General features: G+C 46.5%; 1 long non-coding RNA gene across 1 annotated transcript in view; it reads left to right on the top strand.

Annotated features, from left to right (window-relative positions):
- The window catches only part of LOC119956946, a 241,089-nt gene extending 218,459 nt beyond the window's left edge, over positions 1–22,630 (top strand). Inside the window, exons 4-5 of the long non-coding RNA XR_005458712.1 lie at positions 19,996–20,134; positions 22,313–22,630. This is a non-coding gene — a long non-coding RNA (uncharacterized LOC119956946). The remainder of the gene's footprint in view (positions 1–19,995; positions 20,135–22,312) is intronic.
- Positions 22,631–24,512: the final 1,882 nt, after the last annotated feature.

Genomic DNA, 24,512 nt, shown 5'->3' with positions numbered 1-24,512 from the left:
ACCACATCCAACATCCACTCCCTCCATCACTGATGCACAGTGGCAGCAGTGTGTACCATCTAAAAGATGTACTGCAGCGACTCACTAAGGCTCGCTTGACAACACCTTTCAAACCTGATGCCGCTACCATTAAGAAGAAGAAGGGCACACATGCATCGAAACACATGCCAATTCCCCTCCAAGTCACACACCACCCTGCTTTGGAACTATATCGCCATTCCTTAATTGTTGCTGAGTAAAAATCCTGGAACCCCCTTCCTTACAGGACTTGGGTGTATGTAAACCACATGGACTGCAGAAGTTTAAGAAAGTGGCTCATCACCTACTTCTCAAGGGCAATGAGGAATAGCCAATAAAAATTGCCTAGCCAGTGGCATCCACGTCATGTGAAAGAATTCATAAAAACTCATCTCGGGAGAGAGCATTAAATTCAGTCCATCATTTCTACAGCACAGATGTCCCTGAATGTGGAGTGTAAGCCTTGATTTTGCTGAAGTCTCTGGAGTGGGAATCCATAACTCTCTGGCGCAGAGGCAAGAAGATCACTACTGAGACCCCAAAAGGTTGTAGAATTTTGACTAGATTTCTGGCAAAGTTTGGTTTCTGTGCCTATCAGCTCCTTCCAACAGCAGCCAGATAAATATCTGTTTGGGAACAGTATTGGAGCCAGGTCACTCGCCCATTCGATTTTGATTCAGTGGATTCGATTTTGGAAATCATTTTCATGATTGAAATCTGGATAAATTGAATTGCCTCTGATTTAAAATTCTCATTCTAGTGTATAAATCGGTTCAGTGTCTCCCCCCACCCCCACCTTAAACACCTCCAGTTCTCCACCTGCACCTTCTCCTCTAAAACCCTTCTTAAATCTCACCTCTTAAACTGTATTTATCGCCACCACTTTTCAAGTGGATCACACCTCTCTGAAGTGCCATGGAACATTTTTTCTACACACTTGAATGCGAGTTGATGTTAGTGGCCTCCTTCCAGTGACGGCAATGACAGCGGGTCCCAGACTGGATAAGGTCTTATCTGGGCTCAGTTGATGCCACACGTATTTCTAAGTAAGCACTGCCTGACTTTGTCTGCCTTTTCCCCTCCTCCATTTCCTGGCCATTCAAAGTGCACAGAATTATACAGCACACAATGAGGCCATTCAACCCATTGTTCATGTACTGGTTCTTTGAAAATTCTTTACAATTGTTCCCAATCCTCCTCTTTTCCACATCCCTGAAAATTTCTCTTTTTCAAGTATTCATCCAATTCCTTTTTCAAAATTATTATTGAATCTGCTTCCACCGTGCATTCAAGAATTGCATTCCAGACCATAAAACTTGCTGTGTAAAAACAAAAATTCCTCTGACTTTTTTTGCCAATTATCTTAACAATGTGTCCTCAGGTTACTGGCCTCCCTGCCAGTGGAAATAGTTTCTATCTAATCTTTCAAATCCCCATACAATGTTGAGCACTTCCATTAAATCTCCCCTTAACGTTCCCAATGGGAACAGCCACAGCTTCTCTAGTCTTTCTGCATAACTAAAGTCCCCCATTCCAGGTACCATTATAGTAAATCTCTTCTGCACCTTCACCAAGTCTCGACTTCATTCCTAAAGTGTAATGTTGCCAGCCTTTCAGGATTTCTCTGGAGTCGCCAGGAATTAAAAATTAATCTTCTGGACTCTGTTGAGACCAACTGATTTTCTCTGCGTTGTTTATTAGTTATAAAAATATTAGAGATTTGAAAAAGACCGTTTGACTGGGTGGGCAGCTGAAAGCGGAGATCATGCGATGAAACCTCCAGGAATGCTTCCAATCCAAGGTTGGCAACCTTGCTGAAGTATGATGAATTGGATGCAGTAGAGAGCTGACTTGTGATTTATAAAGGGTTCGCATACCGTCCTTGGGTTTGAACTTGTATGCCTCTATTGTTAAAACTAAGAATCCCATATGCTTTTTTCAACTTGTCCTACCATCATCATATTTGTATGTATGTATGAACAAGTGTACGTGAAATCTATTGGCATAGTTTGAGCACCGAATACGCGGGCCACTCACTAAACCCTGGTACCTAGTGAAGTGAAGTTGGCCGAATTCTCTCACCAGTTTGTGATTTCTCCAGTGCACACAGTGCATGAGCATTATTAAGAAATGGATATAGTTTTAAGTACCATCGGCAGGATTCTCCATTCCTGAGACTAAGTGTTGAAGCCGGAGCAGGATTCGTGGACTTCCACAACAGCAAAACTGGCGCTGCACCTAGACCGATTCAGAGACTGTTGAGGGACTACCACTGGTGCCACGTGGAACACAATCGATTTCAATGAGAAATGATGCGGGATTCGCTGGAGTCATGATTGACATGGCTGCTGTACGGGGAGCACACCTATTTATACTCCGCCTACCGGGCGGAGCCAGCAGGCAGGGAACTACCCCCGTACCTGTAGTACAGGGCCTTACCATAAAGCACCTACATCAACATCCTCTATATACAATATATACAGCAGTGGTGACTACCACACACATACACAATTTATTTCCCCCACACACACCATCCCAGCCAACAAGATGGAAGTGAGGAGAGTAGCATCATGCTTCACTAATGCCTAGCTGGAGACCCTCCTGGACGTAGTGGAAGAGAGGCGGGCCATCCTGTACCCCGGCCTGGGAAGGAGGCTGCCAGCTGCCACCGTTCACTGTGCCTGGGCGCAGGTGGCAGAGGCAGTCAATGCCATCAGAAACAGCGTCCGGATTGCCCTACAGTGAAGAAAGAAACTGCCAACTTCCTCAGGGCAGCCAGGGTGAGTAGGCAGCACTGTATCCCTAGCACTAACCCCCGTCCCACTCACCCGTAATCCGACCCCCCACTGTAGGCCATCCGAGTCACCAATATCTGCACCACATACTCGCACCCATACCGGCCGGCATGGCCACGTGCTCTGGCCACTGAGGACACCAGCTACCCATCCCTTGGGCTGCATGCGTCGGACTGTCTAACACTGTCATCTGTCAACACCCCCCCCCCCAGGAGAAGGCCGGCCATAACGCCCGGGAGCAGCAGATTGTGGCATCAGACCGTGGCTGAGCAGAGGGCATGGTCTGCAGCACAGAGGAAAGGGAAATCGGCGGGGTGGAGGTAGGCTGCGGCAAGGATGTGAGACCCCGCTGAGTTGCAGTTCCCCATGCCACGTGTATCAAAGCCCCGCCCCCCCACCACACCGCCCTCATTCCCACCCTCACACTGCCCCCCCCCCCCCCCCCCCCCTCCTCCAGCCCGCTGCGTAATCATGCATCTCGTCTTGTGTCTTGCAAGACCTGTTGGTGATGGGGCGGATCCATCTTGTGTCCCCCAGCCAGTGCCACAGACCGAACCCCCCCCCATATGCCAAGCAGCGATGAGAAGAGCAGCCCGGATGGAAGCCTGGTTGCCCTCGCCACGGGACCCTTGACACTCCGGAGCCCGAGTCCGGGAATGACACAGAATTCCAGTCACAGCTATCTCCAACATCCTCCACCATCCCAGAGACACTCATCTCGGTGGGCACTTTAGTGAAGAGGCTCCTGGGACACCCCCTGGTCCACACCACACAACTGCTCCGGTACATCAGGTGGAGGTGAGAACACCTGAGTGGATGGATAGTTGGAGGGCGGGCTGATCCCAGGGACTAGATGCCATCCAGACTGGTTTTGGACTTCTGGAACGGACAGTCCCATCCAAAGTGGAGATGCAGTCGCAGAGCCAGGGACTGCATGAGGTTGTCACCAAGCAGCCAGCACCTGTAGGTGCAGTTGGATGAGTCCAACCGCATTCAGGAGCAGGAGGTGGTGCCGGCCAAATGTACCACCCAGGCCAACACTGCAGGGGTGGCATCTGCGGTGGTGGTATTGGAGGCGAGGGTTTTGGCTATGGATCTGGGGCATTCTATGTAGACCCTGGCCAAGGCCCAGAACAGAGCCGCCGTTGCTCCTGAGCATGGCCCAGTCACAGCAGACCACGGCTGGGAATGTCAGTGGTATTTCCCAGGCACTGGCCAATGTGGCATAGTCGCATACAGAGGCGACCCAGTCCCAGAGGGAGATGGAGCAGTCTCAGCATGATGTGGCGCAATCCCAGACGGCAGTGGCCCACTCCCTGTGCCCCATGGCTGCAAGCATGCAGACACAGAGCGGGCCTCCAGGACTGGCAGCGCCAGGTGGTGGGGGAGCCTCAGGAGATAGCTACCCTCGCATTCCCATGGACTATCCCAGGGGCCATCGGCCATTGGAGCGGAGTAGGGAGAGGTTGAAGATGTTTGGGAACGCACCCGCCAGTTGGTCCATGCAAGATCTGAGTGCACGACCAGGGACTCTGTCAGGACACGCGCTTTCCGTGGGTTCACTTTCAAGAAGGCCGATCTGATTTCGGAGGCTGTGATGGTCGGTACGGGTGTGTCCGAGGCTGCTGGGGAATTGACAATTTGTTGGTATCCTGTTCAAAACGAGCATAGAATACATTGAGTTCATCTTGAAAGACGTTATTGCTCTGGAGAAAGTGCAGAGGAGGATTACAAGAATGTTGCCAGGGCTGGAAAAGTGTAGCTATGAGGAGAGATTGGATAGGTGGGGTTACTTTCCTTGGAACAAAGAAGGCTGAATGGTGTCAGGGAGTCAGTTGAGAGATCTGGCGGTCAGTAGATGGAGTAGGGAGTTTGGTGATTGGTGGAATTTGGCAAGTGGGGTGGTGGTCAGTGGGTCTCAGGTGGTGGGGGGGGGGGGGTGTCAGGGGGAGTTTCCTCTGCGAAACTTTGCCCCCCCCCCCTCCGTTATGACATCTGGAAACTTGAACGTTACGGTCCTTAAATTTAAAAATGGCATAGCACCATGTGACCATATAATTGGGGAAGGCCTCAAAACCTGCCTGGAGCACTGGCATCACTAACTCCTCCCTCCCCCCAAGCACTGGCATCACTAACTCCTCCCCCCACCCCCACCATCTGTTTCCAAGAGGCCACCTCCAGGTGGCGGGCTGGCCTGTTCCCCGCATCTCAGGAAGCCTTCAGGCTGACTGGAAAATTCCAATTGACTTCTGATAATTGGTCTTAATTGAATATTTAATTACCTTCTTGATACCCACTGCTGGCAAGTCATTGGCCCTTCCACCTCTGATTCCCACATGGGGTGAAAGTTCTGCACAGGTTTTGGCTGTTCTGACTTTGCTCCTGAACAGGCTAGCTCTAATTTGAAGATTCTAATCCAAGTTATTGATTATTTGACTTCCAGAAATAGTTCCTCTGCGTCTACCGTGTTGTTTTCTTTGTATATTTTAAACACAATTAGTACCAACTTAGTAACTTGCACATTATAGTTCAGTAGCAGTGAGCAGGACTAAACCCATACTTATACTCACTGCCAGAATCATGGAATAGCTATCAGGCCTGGCCCAGTAACTGGAACACTGAGGAAAAGTGGTGTCTCTATCTTGACTGAAACCCAATTTGTTCACAGACAGCAAACTTGTACAATATGACAGACTCATTAACAGCAAATTGAAAATCCAGATGATTTAAGCTTTCTCACACAACGGTCTGATTAATAACCGTGCGAGGACACAGCTGCGTAATTGATATCAGCAGGTACCCATCCAGACACTGACAGAAATAATTAAGAAAAGCACAGATGGGTAATGAATTACAAATGCAAACACTCTACAGTCACAGCTTCTGCTTCCTTGAATAGAGTTATTAAATGGAATTTAGAAAAGCAAAAACAGCATACTGTGGATGTTTGAAATCTGAAATAAAAACAGAAAATGCTGGAAACGCTCAGCGGATCAAGCAGCATCTGTGGAGAGAGAAACACAGTAAACGGGGTAATTTTAAACCCCACAAGATGGGTGGGCTTGGGTTGGTTGAGAGGTTAAAATGTTAGAATTCTGAAATGGGTACTTGTCCCTCCTTGAACCCTCCCACTTCTGTGTTTTATGGAGAGAGGACCAGGGGCAGAATCCAAACCACTTGCAGGGGGTGGGTTAGTTATTTAAACCTTTTGATAGTGATACAGATTATTTCCTGGTATTTAAAAGACTATTTAAAATAGATGAATTTTTAATTTAATGTTAGTTAAACAGGAATGGGGCAAAGGCAGGGTATATAATGGTATTAGCTCACAGATTAGACGTAATCTCATTGAATGGTGGAACAGGCTCAAGGGACGACATGGCCTCCTCCTGGTACTGTGTGTCAAATGCTCGAGCACAATCAAAGTTGATGCTCTCATACAGTACTGAGGGAGTGCTGCACAGTCAGAATAATAATCATAATCTTTATTATTGTCACAAGTTGGCTCACATTAACACTATAATGAAGATACTGTGAAAAGCCCCTAGTCGCCACACCTGTTCGGGTACAATGAGGGAGAATTCAGAATGTCCAATTAACCTAACAAGCACGTCTTTCGGGCCTTGTGGGAGGAAACTGAAGCACCCGGAGGAAGCCCACACAGACACGGGGAGAACGTACAGACTCCGCACAGACTGTGACCCAAGCCAGGATCGATCCTGGCACTGTGAAGCAACAGTGTTAACTACTGTGCTGTCGTACCATCCGATATGCTGTCTTTCAGTCAAGACAATAAACCAAGGCCTTCTCAGGTGGTTAGAAACAATTTCATGACACTACTTCATTGAAGAGCAGAGGAGTTCTTCCTGGTGCCATGATCAATATTGCTAAAATAAATGGTTAAAAATGGCATCCTATGTGATTGCGACAAAGGTAAATTATTTCTCTTCATCCTTTTTGACCTGTCTGCAATTTTAAAATGGTTGACAACACCATTTTCTTCCACATCTTCACTGTTGTCTAACTGGGTAGGATGACACTCGCCTAGTTCCATTCTCACCTACCTAATCACACCCAGAGTATTACTTGCATGGTTTCTCTTCCTGCTCCACACCATTACCTCTGGTATTTCACAAGGACCGATCCTTATTTCTCATGTTCCCTTGCAACATATTCTGAAAACACATTGTTAGTTCCCACATTAACATTAACAACCTTTGGCACTGCAGCCTCACAGCGCCAGGGTTCAATTCCAGCCTTGGACAACTGTGTGGTGTCATGTGAGAGCACCTTTAAGAAATGGGTGTTTAGAAATGGGGGTGTATAAAAATATCTGTAGTGAGAGTACCTTTAAGAAATGGGTGTTTACTACTGCAGTGATGTCAGAGAGTGGGTGGAGCTGGGCTGTCTGTCAGCTTTTTACTTTTGCTTTAGGCTTTTTGCTGCAGGGTTTGGTTTCATTTTAGTTTTGGAAAAGCTGAAATCACAGCAGGATGTGTATGAATCTCTGCAAGCTTATGAACATTCATTTGGGATTTTCAAAGTGGTAATAGTGAATTTAAACCTGATCTTTGTGTAAAAGGGTCTTTTATCTTCTGGAGGTTGTTTGGGAATTTATTAAGGATTACTCAGTGTTTTATTCTTTGGTTGTATTTGAATTGATGGTTGCTAAGATGTTAACTATGTTTTAAAAAGAATAAACATTGTTTTACTTTAAAAAAATAATTTTCCATTTCTGCTGTACCACACCTGTAGAGTGGGCCGTGTGCTCCCTTACCACAATCTATGAAAAGTTGTGGGTCAGGTGAACTCCATGATACACTTTGGGGTTCTCTAAACCCTGGCCCATAACAAATTGGGGGTTCGTCCGTGATAAAAGTCTATCTTTTGGATTGGCTTAATGAACTTAAAGACAGCGAGGGGTGAGCATATTGTGTTTGCTTTTCAGGTGTGGTATTCCAGTTTAAGTGGGGAGTGTGTTGTGGACAATGGCTCTTTCAGAGGCTCTGAAGGTTTTCGGGGTGGAGATGGTCACACGCAGTACCTTACGGACAGAGACTAAAAGCAGACTGTTAGATTTGGCAAAAACATTGCAGTTAACATTACATGACAAAATGTGAAAAGATGAGGTAATTATGGCGGTGGCTAAGCATTTAAAGTTGCCTGAGATACAGTTTGACTCCTTGGAAATGTCAAAAATTCAGTTACAAATTAAACAAATGGAACATGAGAAATAATTAAAGCAGCTTGAATACGAATGAGAGAGAGAGAGGAAAAAGAAAGAGACGAAAGGAGAAAAGAAAGAATAGCCCGAGCAGAACAAAAAGAAAGAGAAAAGGAGATACAGATCAAGGAAAATGATGATGAGAGAGTTTGAACTTCAGAAAATGGCCATGAAAATGACAGTCAGTTAAAATTGGCAGATGTAAAGGGAAAAGTACAGTTGGATGATAGTGATGAGGATAGTGAGAAAGAGTGTCATAGTCGAAGACTTGGTGGGGATCTATTTAAATATGTCCAAGCATTGCCGAGGTTTGATGAGAAAGTGGTAGAAGCCTTTTTCATTTCATTTGAGAAGGTAGCTAAACAAATGAAATGGCCACAGGACATGTGGTTATTACTGATTCAAACAAAGCTGGTAGGTAGAGCTAGTGAAGTGTTTGCATCACTACCGAGGAGGTATCTGGGACGTATGAGGAGGTGAAAAAATATATCTTGGGTGCATATGAACTAGTGCCTGAAGCCTACAGACAAAGGTTTAGAAATTTAAGGAAAGAACTTGGCCAAACATACATGGAGTTTGAAAGGCTCAAACAGAGTAATTTTGATAGGTGGATAAATAAACCAAACGTATGAAGGCCTCAGAAATTATTATGCTTTTGGAGGAGTTTAAAAATTCAATTCCTGATGTAGTGAGAACTCATGTTGAAGGGCAGAAGGTTAAAACTGCGAGATTAGCAGCAGAAATCGCAGATGTTTATGAATTAGTTCATAAATCAAAGCTTGGTTTCCGACATCAGTTTCAGCCTGTGAAGGATAGAAACTGGGGACTTGAGAAATACTCAAGTGGTAGAGGCAAAGGTGATCTGATGGGAGATAATAAGGGGACTGTACCTCAGATTAAAAAAGAAATCCAGGAGGGTGGAAAAGAAATTAAAAGTTTCAAATGTTTTCACTGTTATAAACTAGGCCATGTAAAGTCACAGTGTGGTAGTTGAAGAAAAGCACTGGGAAGACTGATGTGGTAAAACAGGATAAGACAGTGGGGTTTGTTAAAGTGGTAAAGGAAAGCCCAAGTGAAGCAAAGGAGGTGCAAAAGATTGTACAGCCTGATCAAGAGATGATTGATAAGATGCCAGATCTCTTGAAATAATTTACTTGTGTGGGTAAAGTTCACTCATGTGTATCAGGAGCAGGTAAAGAAGTCACAATTTTAAGAGATACAGGAGCTAGTCAATCTTTAATGGGAAGAGATGAGGAGTTATGTAGTTTGGGAAGAATATTGCCAGAAAAGGTGGTAATATGTGGAATTCAGGGTGAGAGGAGTAGCGTTCCATTATGTACGGTAAGGTGGGAAAGTCCAGTGAAGAGTGGTGAAGTGGTAGTAGGAGTAATAGAGAAACTATCTTGTCCAGGAATACAGTTTATCTTGGCTAATGATATAGCTGGATCGTAGATGGGAGTGATGCCTACTGTGGCTGATAAGCCAGTGGAAAATCAGACAACTGAAGTGTTGAAGGACGAATATCCTGGGATTTTTCCGGATTGTGTAGTAACAAGGTCGCAAAGTCACAGGTTAAGTCAAGAGGAGAAATCAAAGAGTGAAGATGAAGTTGAAGTGCCATTATCAGAAACGATGCCAAAGTACAAAGGGATCTGGGAGTGCTAGTCGAGGATTCCCTAAAGGTAAACATGCAGGTTGAATCTGTGATTAAGAAAGCAAATGCAATGTTGTCATTTATCTCAAGAGGGTTGGAATATAAAAGCAGCGATGTGCTACTGAGCCTTTATAAGGCTCTGGTTAGGCCCCATTTGGAGTACTGTGTCCAGTTCTGGGCCCCCCCATCTCAGGAAGGACATACTGGCACTGGAGCGTGTCCAGCGGAGATTCACACGGATGATCCCTGGAATGGCGGGTCTAACATATGATGAACGGCTGAGGATCCTGGGATTGTATTCATTGGAGTTTAGAAGGTTAAGGGGAGATCTAATAGAAACTTACAAGATAATACATCGCTTAGAAAGGGTGGACGCAAAGAAACTGTTTCCGTTAGGCGAGGAGACGAGGACCCGTGGGCACAGCCTTAGAATTAGAGGGGGTAAATTCAGAACAGAAATGCGGAGACATTTCTTCAGCCAGAGAGTGGTGGGCCTGTGGAATTCATTGCCGCGGAGTGCAGTGGAGGCCGGGACGCTAAATGGCTTCAAGGCAGAGATAGATAAATTCTTGATGTCGCAAGGAATTAAGGGCTACGGGGAGAATGCTGGTAGGTGGAGTTGAAATGCCCATCAGCCATGATTGAATGGCGGAGTGGACTCGATGGGCCGAATAGCCTTACTTCCACTCCTATGTCTTATGGTCTTAAAAGTTGCACAAAATGTGATGAAACGGGTAGCAGACAAGAAATCCACAGTTCATAGTTTTATCAGTGGAGATAGAATGTTAGTGTTGTTACCAGTGGTAGATGAACCTTTAAAAGCAAGGTTTTGTGGACCTTATCAGATTGAAAGGAAATTAAGTGAGGTGAATTATGTAGTACGAACGCCAGATAGAAGGAAGCCTCACCGAGTGTGTCATCTGAATATGCTTAAAAGGTACTTTGAAAGGGAAGGAGAGAAAAAGGAGGTTTTAATGATTTTAACTCAAAGTGACGAACCAAATCCAGATGACTGTGAATTTGACATACCTCAAATTAAATTGGAAAATGAGGATGTTCTTAAAAATTGGGTTCAATTGTTGAGTTACCTTCCTGAGGAAAAACAGACTGACCTGAAAGAGTTCTTGATATCACGTGGGCAAGTTTGTAGAGATAAATTGGGAAGTACTAAGATGGCTACACATGATGTCAATGTGGGAAATGCTGTTCCTATCAAACAACATCCATATAGACTTAAGCCTTTAAAATTGGCACAGGTTAACAAAGAGAGTGAGAGTACGCTTAAAAATGGCATAATTGAAGTGGGTTGCAGCCAATGGAGCTCACCCATAGTGATGGTACCTAAACCAGATGGTACCCAACGGTTGTGTGTGGACTATAGAAAGGTTAATGCAGTTACAAGAACGGACTCTTATCCTATCCAATGTTTGGAGGATTGCATTGAGAAAGTGGGACAATCAGCTTTTATTTCCAAACTGGATTTACTTAAAGGTTGCTGGCAGTTACCTTTATCCAAAAGGGCGAAGGAGATTTCAGCTTTTGTGACTCCAGGTGGTATATACCAATTCAAAGATATGCCATTTGGCATGAAAACCGCCCCAGCCACATTTCAACGGTTAACTAACAAAGTTGTTTCAGGATTACCCAATTGTGCGGTATACACCGACGATCTGGTAATTTTCAACCAGACATGGAAAGAACATTTGAAGCATCTGATGGAGTTATTTGATCGACTTCAGTAGGCGGGTTTGGTGGTAAACCTCGCCAAAAGTGAATTTTGAAAAGCCCAAGTCACTTTCCTTAGCCATACAATCGGACAGGGTCGAATGGTCACACGGGATGTGAAAATGAAAGTTATTGGGGAGTTTCTGATACCCTCGATACGACGGGAAATAATGCGATTTCTTGGTATGAGTGGATTTTACCCGAAATTTGTACCAAATTTTAGCAGCGCGCTCGCTCCACTGACGGACTTGCTCAAGAAGTGTAACAAATTTCAGTGGACAGCAGAGTCAACAGGCATTTGACGGCCTGAAGGCTGTGTTAACCACTGCTCCTGTATTAGCCATCCCAAATTATTCAAAGTGGCTGTTGATGCGAGTTATGTGGGCGTAGGTGCAGTGCTTCTATAAGACGACAACAAAGGGCTTGAGCGGCCTATTGGTTATTTTTCAAAGAAATTGAATTCTCACCAGAAAAAGTATTCAACGATTGAGAAGGAGACTTTATGTTTGGTGTTGGCTTTGCAACATTTTCACATTTATGTGACCAGCAATCAGTCTGACACCATTATATATACTGATCCATTGATGTTTTTGGAGCGATTCTGGAATAACAATGCAAGGCTGTTTCGCTGGAGTTATTGTTACAGCCATTTCATTTAAAAATAGTACCTGTGGCAGGAGGAGAAAAGAGATAGCCAATGCTTTGTCACGAATGTGATGAACAGAAGCAGTTCCAGTTGGTGGAAGAAGGAAAAAAAATGGACTATTATTATACCTGTTTGCATGTGTTGTTTTTTGAAATGTAAAAGTATATTTACTGTGTGCATTTCATAAAGGATAGTGAAAAGGTGAAAAATGAAACCATCTTGAAGTTGATGGATTTTTTTTCCTGGGGGTAGGTGCCATGTGAGAGTACCTTTTAAGAAATGGGTGTTTATAAATGGGTGTGTATATAAAGATCTGTAGTGAGAGTACCTTTAAGAAATGGGTGTTTATTACTGCAGTGATGTCAGAGAGTGGGTGGAGCTGGGCTGTCTGTCAGCTTTTTACTTTCTCTTTAGGCTTTTTGCTGCAGGGTGGCTTTGGTTTCATTTTAGTTTTGGAGAAGCTGAAATCACAGCAGGATGTGTATGAATCTCTGCAAGCTTATGAATGTTCATTTGGGATTTTCAAAGTGGTAACTGCTCTCAATAGTGAATTTAAACCTGATCTTTGTGTTCAAAGGGTCTTTTGTCTTCTGGAGGTTGTTTGGGAATTTATTAAGGATTACTTAGTGTTTTATTCTTTGGGGGTTGTATTTGAATTGATGGTTGCTGAGATGCCCGTTGTATGTTTTAAAAAGGTTAACTTGAGTTCATAGAATAAACATTGTTTTACTTTAAAAAAATACCTTTCCATTTCTGCTGTACCACACCTGTAGAGTGGGCCGTGTGCTCCCTATACCACAATCTATTAAACGTTGTGGGTCAGGTGAACTCCATGATATACTTTTGGGTTCTCTAAACCCTGGCCCATAACAGTGCAGTTTGCACTTTCTCCCCGTGTCTGCGTGGGTATCCTCCGGGTGCTCCGGTTTCCTCCCACAGTCCAAAGATTGCAGGGTAGGTGGGGTTACATGGATAGGGTGGGGGATTGAGCCTGGGTAGAGTGCTCTTTCAGAGGGTTGTGCAGACTCTTTTTTAAATTTGTTTTTATTCAAAATTTTTACCAAATTTTACAAACCACTACAGAAAGAAAACAACAAAAAACATAATAACAATAAAGAAAAGCGAATTAACAACTTAACAAAGCAAGGTGGGGCATCTGCCCTTTACAAGTAAAATCTATCCACCACGCATACCGCCGCGCCCCCCCCCCCCCCCCAACTCTGGTTTGTTGCTGCTGCTGACCTCCACTTAACGTTCTGCGAGAAAGTCAAGGAACAGTTGCCACCGCCTGGAGAACCCCTGTAAGGACCCTCTTAAGGCAAACTTTATCCTTTCCAAACTTAGAAACCCAGCCATGTCACTGACCCAAGTCTCCACACTTGGGGTTTTGCGTCCCTCCACATTAACAAGAGCTGTCTCCGGGCTAGCAAGGAGGTAAAGGCTAAGACTCCGGCCTCTTTTGTCTCCTGCACTCCCGGATCTTCTGACACCCCAAATATCGCTATCCCCCAGCTCGGCTTTACCCGAGTGTCCAAGACCTTGGACATAGCCTTTGCAAAGCCTCTCCAGAATTCTGTAAGTGCCGGGCATGCCCAAAACATATGGACATAGTTTGCTAGGCTCCCTGAACACCTCACACACCTGTCGTCCACCCCAAAGAACTTGCTCATTCTCGCCACTGTTATATGCGCCCGGTGCACCACCTTAAACTGAACCAGGCTAAGCCTGGCACAAGATGAGGAGGAATTGACCCTGCCCAGGGCGTCTGCCCACAGGTCCTCACCCAGCTCCTCCTTCCACTTGCCCTTCAGCTCTTCCACCAAGGCCTCCTCCGCCTCCTGCAGCTCCTGGTATATGTCCGATATCTTTCCGTCCCCTATCCACACGCCCAAGACCACCCTATCCTGTATCCTCCGGGTCGGTAGCAGCGGAAATTCCCCCACCTGCTTCCTCACGAAAGCCCGGACCTGTAGGTACCTAAAGGTATTCCCTGGGGGCAACCCAAATTTCTCTTCCAGCGCCCTCAGGCTAGCAAAAGTCCCATCAATAAACAAGTCCCCCATCCTTTTAAATACCTGCTCTGCCAGCTTAGGAACCAACCGTCTATTCTACCTGGAACGAACCTGTGATTGTTCCGTATCGGTGTCCAGACTGAGGCCCCTACCTCCCTCCTGTGCCGTCTCCACTGACCCAGATCCTCAATGTTGCCATCACCACCGGGCTCGTGGTGTACCGTGTCGGCGGGAGCGGCAGCGGTGCCATCATCAATGCCCCCAGGCTAGTATCCCTGCAAGACGCCTCCTCCAACCGTTTCCACGCCGCCCATCTTCCTCCCTCTACTACCCATTTCCGAATCATGGATATATTCGCTGTCCAGTAATAGCTGCAGAAGTCCGGCAGCGCCATCCACTACCCCCGACTGGGCTCTAAGAACAGTATCTTAACCACACAAATCCCGTGATAATCCTGTTCACCCGCTTGAAGAAGGACTTTGGGATGAGGATGGGAAGGCACTGGAAGACGAACAAGAACCTGGGGAGGACCGTCATCTTCACGGACTGCACCCTGCCCGCCAGGGAAAGCGGCAGCATGTCCCACCTCTTAAAGTCCTCCTCCATCTGATCCACCAGCCGCGCTAGATTGAGCTTGTGCAGGACATCCCAACTCTTAGCCACCTGTATGCCCAAATAGCGAAAGCTCCTCTCCATCATCTTAAGCGGTAGCTCTTCCAGTCTCTTTTCCTGGCCCCTCGCATGTATCACGAAAAGCTCGCTTTTCCCGACATTCAACTTATACCCCAAAAAGTCCCAGAAATCTTTAAGGATCTGCATGACCTCCCCATCCCCTCCACTGGATCCGAAATGTACAGGAGCAGGTCATCCGCATACAGTGAAACCCGATGCTCCCACCCCCGCCCCCCGAACCAGCCCCCTCCAGTTTCTAGACTCCCTCAACGCCATGGCCAGCGGCTCAATTGCCAGGGCAAACAGCAGGGGGGACAGGGGGCACCCCGCCTCGTTCCTCAATGTAGCCTAAAGTACTCGCACCACAGCCGGTTCATCATCACACTCGCTACAGGGGCCTGATACAACAATTTAACCCACCCTATGAATTCCTCGCCAAATCCAAATCTGCCTAACACTTCCCACAGGTATTCCCACTCCACCCGATCGAAGGCTTTTTCCGCGTCCATTGCCGTCACCACTTCTGCATCCCCTCCTTCCGAGAGCATCATGATCACATTCAGGAGCTTCCGCACATTCGTGTTCAGCTGCCTGCCCTTTACAAACCCCGTCTGATTCTCATTGATCACTCCCGGGACACAGCCCTCAATTCTGGTGGCCGGGATCTTGGCCAACAGTTTGGCATCTACACTAAGGAACGATATTGGCCTGTAGGAGCCACATTGCAACGGATCCTTATCTTGCTTAAGGATGAGCGAGATCAGAGCCTGCAACATTGTCGGGGGAAGGATTCCCATTTTCTTAGCCTCGTTAAAGATTCTCAACAATAACAGGCCCAACAGCTCTGAGAATTTCCTGTAAAATTCTACGGGATATCCGTCCGGTCCCGGGGCCTTGCCCGACTGCATACCCTCCAAACCCTTAACCGATTCCTCCATCTCAATCGGGGCCCCCAATCCTTCTACCCGCCCCTCCTCCACCTTCGGGAACCTCAGTTGGTCCAAGAATCGCTTCATATCTCTCTCTCTCTCTCCCCCTGTTGTATTTTATATTTTCCCCGCGTCTTGACTGTGATAGAGAAATTCAAACAGCATTCATTAGGTAAGCAAAACTGAACTTTATTCACTAATTAGAACTGCTAGCAGAAAATGGCTGATACTTGGAGTCGGAAGGCAGTCAATTACAAACTGCGGAGTCCGTCCCAAGTCTGCGCTAGTACAGAAAAAGAAGGCGATTCTTATACATTATAGGATCAAGATAACATGAATACAGCTTGGTCAGGAATTTGGTCAAAAGTAAAACATAAGTAATAATCGTTACCATGGCGGCACCTTGCTGACCGCCAGGGGACGTGAGTTTCATATTATTATCTTGTCTTTGTTTTAAGTAAGGGAAGAAGTTGTTTAGGAACAGGAAGAGATAGTTGTTCAGCTTGTTATGTATTACGACTACTTCGGGCTCCAAGCCTTATCTAGACTCTCAGAGTCACCCAGTTCCCAAGACATGCTGACCTCGGCTGTCTCTGTATTCTGGGCCTTAGGTTATATGAAAATCAGTTTAAATTCACTTGTACCAAGAAGACTTGACTAGTTTTCCCATCATGCCATTATTTGCTTCACACAATACCACACCCCCCCCCGGGGATTCTGACTCATACAGTGATCACCCTGGTCGGGGGTTAATTACCCCCCCCCCCCCCCGTCGACTAGCCATCTTTTTTCGGCCAGCCACGTGCCCGCACCTCCCGCACACTCCAGCCCCCCAGCTGGAGTCTCCCCGTCCCGACTCTCCCCTTTTACTCCGAAAATTGATTCCCCTCCAGTCAGCAAAGCAGCATCCCAGCCCTCCCCTCCTGAAAATGAAATGAAATGAAAATTGCTTATTGTCACGAGTAGGCTTCAATGAAGTTACTGTGAAAAGCCCCTAGTCGCCACATTCCGGCGCCTGTCCAGGGAGGCTGGTACGGGAATCGAACCGTGCTGCTGGCCTGCTTGGTCTGCTTTATAAGCCAGCGATTTAGCCTTGTGAGCTAAACCAGCCCCCCTCCCTAGTCAAGCGTTTGTTTAACCCCCCTTCCCCCCCATTGCACTCCCGCAAATCAGCTGACTCATGCTGACCCCGGCCACTCCTGCCTCTACCTCCAATGCCCCTGTTGGCTCCCTCTACGGCTCTCCAACCTCCCTCTGCCCTCAACTAAGTGAGGTAAAGAGAGTCCCCCCCCCTACATCCCACGTGTACAGAGAAAAAACACAACCCTCTCAAACAAACTTCGGGTGCTACCCGCAACGTTGAGCGAATAAACTGCTCTCACTGTCTGGCCCGACCCCATCACCTGTGACGCAGCCCTTCCCCAATTGTGACACAGCCCAGAACCCCGCGGGCCCCGGGCACAGGGGGCAACAAAAACAAAAGAGAACATGGGGAGAAAGCCCAACATAACACTGCCCCCAGCCGCCACCACCCCACCAGCATGCCCCAACAACATACTGCAGTCCATTAGTTCGAGTCCAGCTTCTTGTTCTTTATAAAAGTCCACACCTCATCCGGCGTATCGAAATAGTGGTGCCGGTCCTGATATGTAACCCACAGCCTCGCCGGTTGTAACAGCCCGAACTTCACCCCTTTGCTGTGGAGGACCGCCTTGCCCCGGTTGAATCCCGCACGCCTCTTGGCCAGCTCTGCACCCCAGTCCTGGTAAATACGGATCTCACAGTTCTCCCATCTGCTACTTCGCTCCTTCTTCGACCATCGCAGGACACACTCCTTATCGGTGGAATCTTACCACCATAGCTCTCGGCGGCTCATTCGCCCTCAGCCTTCTTGCCAGGACTCTGTGCGCCCCATCCAGCTCCAGGGGCCGCAGGAAAGCCACCGCGCTCATCAGCGTTCCCAGCATCGTGGTCACATACACACCAGCATCTGACCCCTCCACACCTTCAGGGAGACCCAGAATCCGCAGGTTCTGCCTCCTTGACCTGTTTTCAAGGTCTTCCAGCCTCTCCTGCCAACTTTTGTGCAGAGCCTCGTGCACCTCCACTCTAACCGCAGGCCCAAAATCTCATCCGCGTTATCAGAGGCCTTCTGCTGCACCTCCTTGATCTCCGTCCCCTGCATCTTCTGGGTCTCCACCAACCTTTCAATAGAAGCCTTCATAGGGGCCAACATCTCCGCCTTTAACTCGGCGAACCAGCTTCTGAGAAACTCCTGCTGCTCCCGTGACCACTGGGCCCACACTGCCTGATCCCCGCTGGCCGCCATCTTGTTTTTTCGCGTCCGTTCTCCTCTCTTCTCCAAAGCCACTTTTTTGATCACCCCACTCCTGGTCCACTCCATACAGCGCTGGGGGACCCTCACTGTTTCCTTCCCACACCGGGAATTGTCATCCAAGTGCCGCTGGAGCTCCGTAAAAGGGCCTAAAAGTCCGTTATCAGCGAGAGCTGCCGACCGTGCGACCTACCTAGGCATAGCCGCAACCGGAAGTCGGGGTTGTGCAGACTCGATGGGCCAAATGACCTTCTGCACTGTCGGAATTCTACCTCCAACACTCTTGAGTCCTCTGCTGAATTATCAGAGTGCTTATCCAGTACTGGATGAGCAGGAATTTCCTCCAACATTGGGAAGACTATCAATTAGCAACTGACTTCCTACTGAGGCAGATCCAGACTTTTCGCAACCTTGATGTAATATTTGACCCTGAGATGAGCTAACGATCACAGATATTCACCGTGACTGCCCTTTTCCACCTCCTTGACAGTGCTCGATTCCACCGCCAGCTCAGTTCATCAGCTTCTGCAACCTTCATCCACGTCTTTTTTACCTCTGGACTGGGACGGGATTCCCCATCAAGCACCACCTTAATTTGAAAACTCCCATCCTTGTTTTCAAGTTCCTCGTGGCCTCTTATCTATAAACTCCTTCATTCCCACACCTCTCCAAGATATCTGCGTTACTCCAATTCTGCATTCTTGAGCATTCACAATTTTAATTGGTCCACTGCTGGTGCTGTGCCTTCGACTGCCCAGGTCCTGAACTTTGGAATTTCCACCTTAAACCACTCGCCCTCTCTACCTCACTTTCCACCTTTCAGGATTTCCTAAAACCCTGCCTCTTTGACCAAGATTTTGGCGATTTGTCTTAATTTCCCTTTATGTGGCTGTGTGTAAATTTGCTTCATAATGTTCCTGTGAAACACCTAGAACCATAGAAAAGTTACAGTACAGAAGAGTGACATTCGGCCCACCTTGTCCACCCAGGTGCCCTTACTAATCCTGCCTTCCTGCACCCAACCCTGTAACTTACAGCACTTCATGTGCAGATCCAGGTACCTTTTAAAAGAGTTTTGGGTCTCTGCTTCCACCACCAACTCGGTCAGCGAATTCCAGACTCCCACTACCCTCTGCATGAAAAAGTTCTTCCTCATGTCCCTGCTACACTTTCTGCCACATATCTTGAATCTATGCCCCCCAGGTTCTAAAATTCTCCACCAAGGGAAACAGTTCTATCCTGTCCACCCAATCTCTTTCCCTCACAATTTTTTACACATCACCCCTCAGCCTTCTTTGTTCCAAGGAAATTAACACCAACCTATCCAATCTCCGCTTGTAGGCACACTTTTCTGGCCCAGGCAACATTCTTGTAAACCTCCTCTTCACTTTGCCCAGAGCAATAAAGTCCTTCCTGTAATGTGGGGCCAGAACTACACACAATACTCCAGTTGTGGCCTCACCAGTGTTTTATACAATTCCAACATTTTATATTCTGTACCTCTGTCAATGAAGGAGAGCATTCCATAGGCCTTTTTTTTTTAACAACTTTGTTTATTTGAATTGCTATTTGGGATGTTATATTGTTAAATATTGTTGCTTGTGTTATTGTTGATGATGATAAATGGACAGACAGGGCCTCAGTTTAACATGTCATTGCAAGACAGCATTTCTAACCGTGCAACATTCCTTCAGTACCACACTGGGAATGTTGGCCTTGTATATGTGTTCAGGTCCCTGCTGTGGGACTTAAACCAACAACCTTGTGACTCGGAGACAGGAGATCTACAAACTGAGCTCTGGCTCAACAACTGGAGACCAGTAGTTGGAAACCTTGGTCAGGCATTTTGGGTTTCCTCAGAATCAGGTGCTCTGTCCATTTTAATATTGTTTGAATGTCCATGTTTGTTCCCTACAGTCCAAGGGAGGGGTTGTTGCTCAAGGACAAATTGACTGAATGTCTCTCTCGTCCTCTTCTTTTTGCAGCAAACCAGTCGACGACACTAAACCAGGAGGCATGCAACCTTACACCCACAGTGAAGTGTGTTGTGATTGTTTCAGGAACCCTAACTATTATCATCCTTTGGCTTCTGAGATTTCTAAAGGTTCGACTGTGCAATGAATGGTATGTGAGCATCTGATTGGTTGGGAGGAGGGTGGAGGGCTTTAACATAGCAGTGAGACATGTCGGTATTGATCGCAGACACCGTTCTGCCTCTGGGGCATTTTCATACCAGCAGGACCAGATGTGAAGTGGATGCCTGCTCCAAGGATGTGGACAGCTGATTGGTGTACATCAAGGTCCTAATAAAGGTCATTTATGGGGCTGCCACCATTTTGCTGGTGTTTTGGTTTCCACTGTGTAATGAAAGCAACCATCAGCCAATCTATGGCAACCCTCTGGGGTGGATGGGGGGTTGTGCAAACATGAGAGCCTGAGTTTCTGTTGTTTAAACAGGGCCATGGGCAGAAAAGGCAGTTCCCACAACAATCTTCACCGGACAGTTCCCCTTCCCACCCTTGGCCCCTGAACTTTCTTTTTTTTGTTTAAACCTACCTGGCCTAGCTCCTAAGGCTCATCAACCTGACTCAGCAGCAGCCACCTCTTCCAGTGGTGCTGCTGAGGCTTCAGAGCTGCCAGCATCTGATTGGACTGGCAACATGGAAAGACTCACCGCTGTCCTTGCTTGGACGTTGGGCCCACGGGCAGCAAATTAGGAAACAGGCTGTCTAGTTGTCCACTAATAGTTGCTGGCAAGTTGGGGCTGAAGGGCCTGCTTTTTGTTCTGACTTTGTCTCTCTTGGCTGTCAGCCTTGACTCAGTGAATTGTACTGTCATATTCCAATCTGGTACTGAGGGAATGTGGTACTTATGTATACTTTGTATATGTGGACCTTATGTATACTTTGTATATGTGGACCTTATGTATACTTTGTATATGTGGACCTTATGTATACTTTGTATATGTGGCCCTTATGTATACTTTGTATATGTGGACCTTATGTATACTTTGTATATGTGGACCTTATGTATACTTTGTATATGTGGACCTTAAGGGGCAGCAGGGTAGCATGGTGGTTAGAATAAATGCTTCACAGCTCCAGGGTCCCAGGTTCGATTCCCGGCTGGGTCACTGTCTGTGCGGAGTCTGCACGTCCTCCCCGTGTGTGCGTGGGTTTCCTCCGGGTGCTCCGGTTTCCTCCCACAGTCCAAAGATGTGCGGGTTAGGTGGATTGGCCATGCTAAATTGCCCGTAGTGTCCTAATAAAAAGTAAGGTTAAGGGGGGGTTGTTGGGTTACGGGTATAGGGTGGATACGTGGGTTTGAGTAGGGTGATCATGGCTCGGCACAACATTGAGGGCCGAAGGGCCTGTTCTGTGCTGTACTGTTCTATGTTCTATGTATACTTTGTATATGTGGACCTTATGTATACTTTTGCTGTCAAAAGTACAGCATTTCAGATGGGATCTATCAAGTGGACATAAAATATACTTTCTTGTTTACTTATTGGAGGTGCATATCACTGGTCAGGCCAGCTTTTGTGACCCACTGCTTGAACTGAGTGGCTTGCTAGGCCGGGTCAGAGGGCATTTAAGAGTCAACCACATGGCGATGGGTCTGGAGTTCCATGTAGGCCAGGTGGCAGATTTCCTTCCCTAAAGGATATTAGTGAATCCAATGGGTTTTTAGATGGGTCATTAGACTTTTAATTCCAGATTTTTGTTGAATTCAAATTTCCCCTTGGTGGGATTCAAACCTGGGTATTTTGATTATTAGTCCAATGTCACTGTGCCTCTTCCATTATTTCAAAGCAAAGCAGCAGAATACCAAAAATAGATGATCTAGTCACTATCGTTTTGATGTTTGGGGAGTTTTCTGCTTGCAAACTGGTTGCCATATATCCTGCAACACAACAGTGATTGCACTTCAGAAGTATTTAATTTGCTACAAAACACTTTTGAACATCCTGAGGTGATGAAGGTGGGATATAAATGCAAATCCTCCTTCCTTTAAGACAAAAATTTGTTCTATAGCATATCAAAGATTGTATTGTTGCCCCATTTCAATTTAAAAGAAAGCAATAGAATCTTACAGCACAGAAGAAGGCCATTTGGCCCATTGTGTTGTGATGGCTCGTTTTCAGAGAGCTATCCAACTCCCCTTCTCTTTCTCCATAACCTTCCAATATTTCCTTAATTTTCAAGTGAGTATCCAATTAGCCAATGGATTTTCTATTGAATCTGCTGGAAAGTAGCTCAGAAATGCCAGTAATTTTTCTCATTCTGTGTTGTATATCCACAGATTGCCGTCAATCAGAACTAAGGAGGTCCATGGTGCAGTCCTTCCTCCTCTCTCACCCTAATAATTAGAAAGAAGCTGTGTTCATGGTTCTATGTAATTCAGAGGAACATTGGAAAAACCTGCACTTCACGTGGACATCTTTAATGATGAAGAGATTATCTCAGATTCTGTTCACACAAAAAAACACTTCAGGATGTTCTAGATATTTTGGTGAAATGGACTTTGGCCTTTCAGCTCTGCTCATTCTTGGGATTCACGGGGGGGCGTCATGGTAGCGCAGTGGTTAGAAATGTTGCCTCATGGTGCCAAGGACCCGGGTTTGATCCTGGCCCCAGGTCACTGCCCATGTGGAGTTCCACATTCTCCCCGTGTCTGTGTGGGTCTCACCCCCACAACCCATGGTAGGGTAGGTGAATTAGCAATGCTAAATTGCCCCTTAATTGGAAAAAAGAATTGGGTACTCTAAAAAAAAATGTTTTAAGTTATGGGATTCACAATTGTGTTCTGGAGGTGGTGGGCCAATTCACTAAAGACCGAATGGATATGGTGTTCATTCACTGTAGTTTTGCAGGAGGCCGTTTGAGGGCAGTTCAAACCTCCTGACACACACAACATATTGTTACATCTCAGTGCTGCCACTAATTGGGGAGCTTGGTGACTGAATGTTGAGCCTACTACATCCCTCACAAGGTACAAGGGAAAGATGGTGGTTCCATCACTTTTGGCCTCACTCTTACCCTTCCTCCCTCACTCCCTTTCTCCCATTCTTGTCCTTATTTTATCAGTGATGCCATGGAACAAAGAAAAATTACAGCACAGGAACAGGCCCTCCAAGCCTGCGCTGATCCAGATCCTCTATCTAAAACTGTCGCCTATTTTCTAAGGGTCTGTATCCCTCTGTTCCCTGCCCATTCATGGATCTGTCTAGATACATCTTAAATGACGCTATCATGCCTGCCTTTACTACCTCCGCCGGCAATGCATTCCAGGCACCCACCACCCTCTGCGTAAAGAACTTTCCACGCATATCTCCCTTTAACTTTTCCCCTCTGATCTTGAACTCATAACCCCTAGTAATTGAGTCCCCCACTCTGAGAAAAAGCTTCTTGCTATCCACCATGTCTATACCTCTTATGACTTTGTAGACCTCAATGAGGTCCCCCCTCAACCTCCGTTTTTCTAATGAAAATAATCCTAATCTACTCAACCTCTCTTCATTGCTAGCACCCTCCATACCAGGCAACATCCTGGTGAACCTCCTCTGCACCTTCTCCAAAGCATCCACATCCTTCTGGTAATGTGGCGACCAGAACTACACGCAATATTCCAAATGTGGCCGAACCAAAGTCTTATACAACTGTAACATGGCTTGCCAACTCTTGTACTCAATACCCCTTCCGATGAAGGAAAGCATGCCGTGTGCCTTCTTGACCACTCTATCGACCTGCGCAGCCACCTTCAGGGTACAATGGACCTGAACACCCAGATCTCTCTGTACATCAATTTTCCCCAGGGCTTTTTCATTTACCGTATAGTTCGCTCTTGAATTGGATCTTCCAAAATGCATAACCTCACATTTGCCCGGATTTAACTCCATCTGCCATTTCTCCGCCTAACTCTCCAATCTATCTATATTCTGCTGTATTCTCTGACAGTCCCCTTCATTATCTGCTACTTCACCAATCTTAGTGTCATCTACAAACTTGCTAATCAGACCACCTATACCTTCCTCCAGATCATTTATGTATATCACAAACAATAGTGGTCCCAGCACAGATCCCTGTGGAACACCACTGGTCATAGTTCTCCATTTTGAGAAACTCCCTTCCACTACTACTCTCTGTCTTCTGTTGCCCAGCCAGTTCTTTATCCATCTAGCTAGTACACCCTGGACCCCATGAGACTTCACTTTCTCCATCAACCTACCATGGGAAACTTTATCAAATGCTTTACTGAAGACTATGTGTATAACATCTACAGCCCTTCCCTCATCAATCAACTTTGTCACTTCCTCAAAGAATTCTATTAAGTTGGTAAGACATGACCTTCCCTGCACAAAACCATGTTGCCTATCACTGATAAGCCCATTTTCTTCCAAATGGGAATTGATCCTATCCCTCAGTATCTTCTCCAGCAGCTTCCCTACCATTGACAGCAGGCTCACCAGTCTATAATTACCTGGATTATCCCTGCTACCCTT

This window comes from Scyliorhinus canicula, chromosome 24, assembly GCF_902713615.1.
Source record: "Scyliorhinus canicula chromosome 24, sScyCan1.1, whole genome shotgun sequence".
Lineage (NCBI taxonomy): Eukaryota > Metazoa > Chordata > Chondrichthyes > Carcharhiniformes > Scyliorhinidae > Scyliorhinus > Scyliorhinus canicula.
Note: the sequence above shows the minus strand (reverse complement) of the source record. Positions and strands in the feature narration are given on the sequence as shown.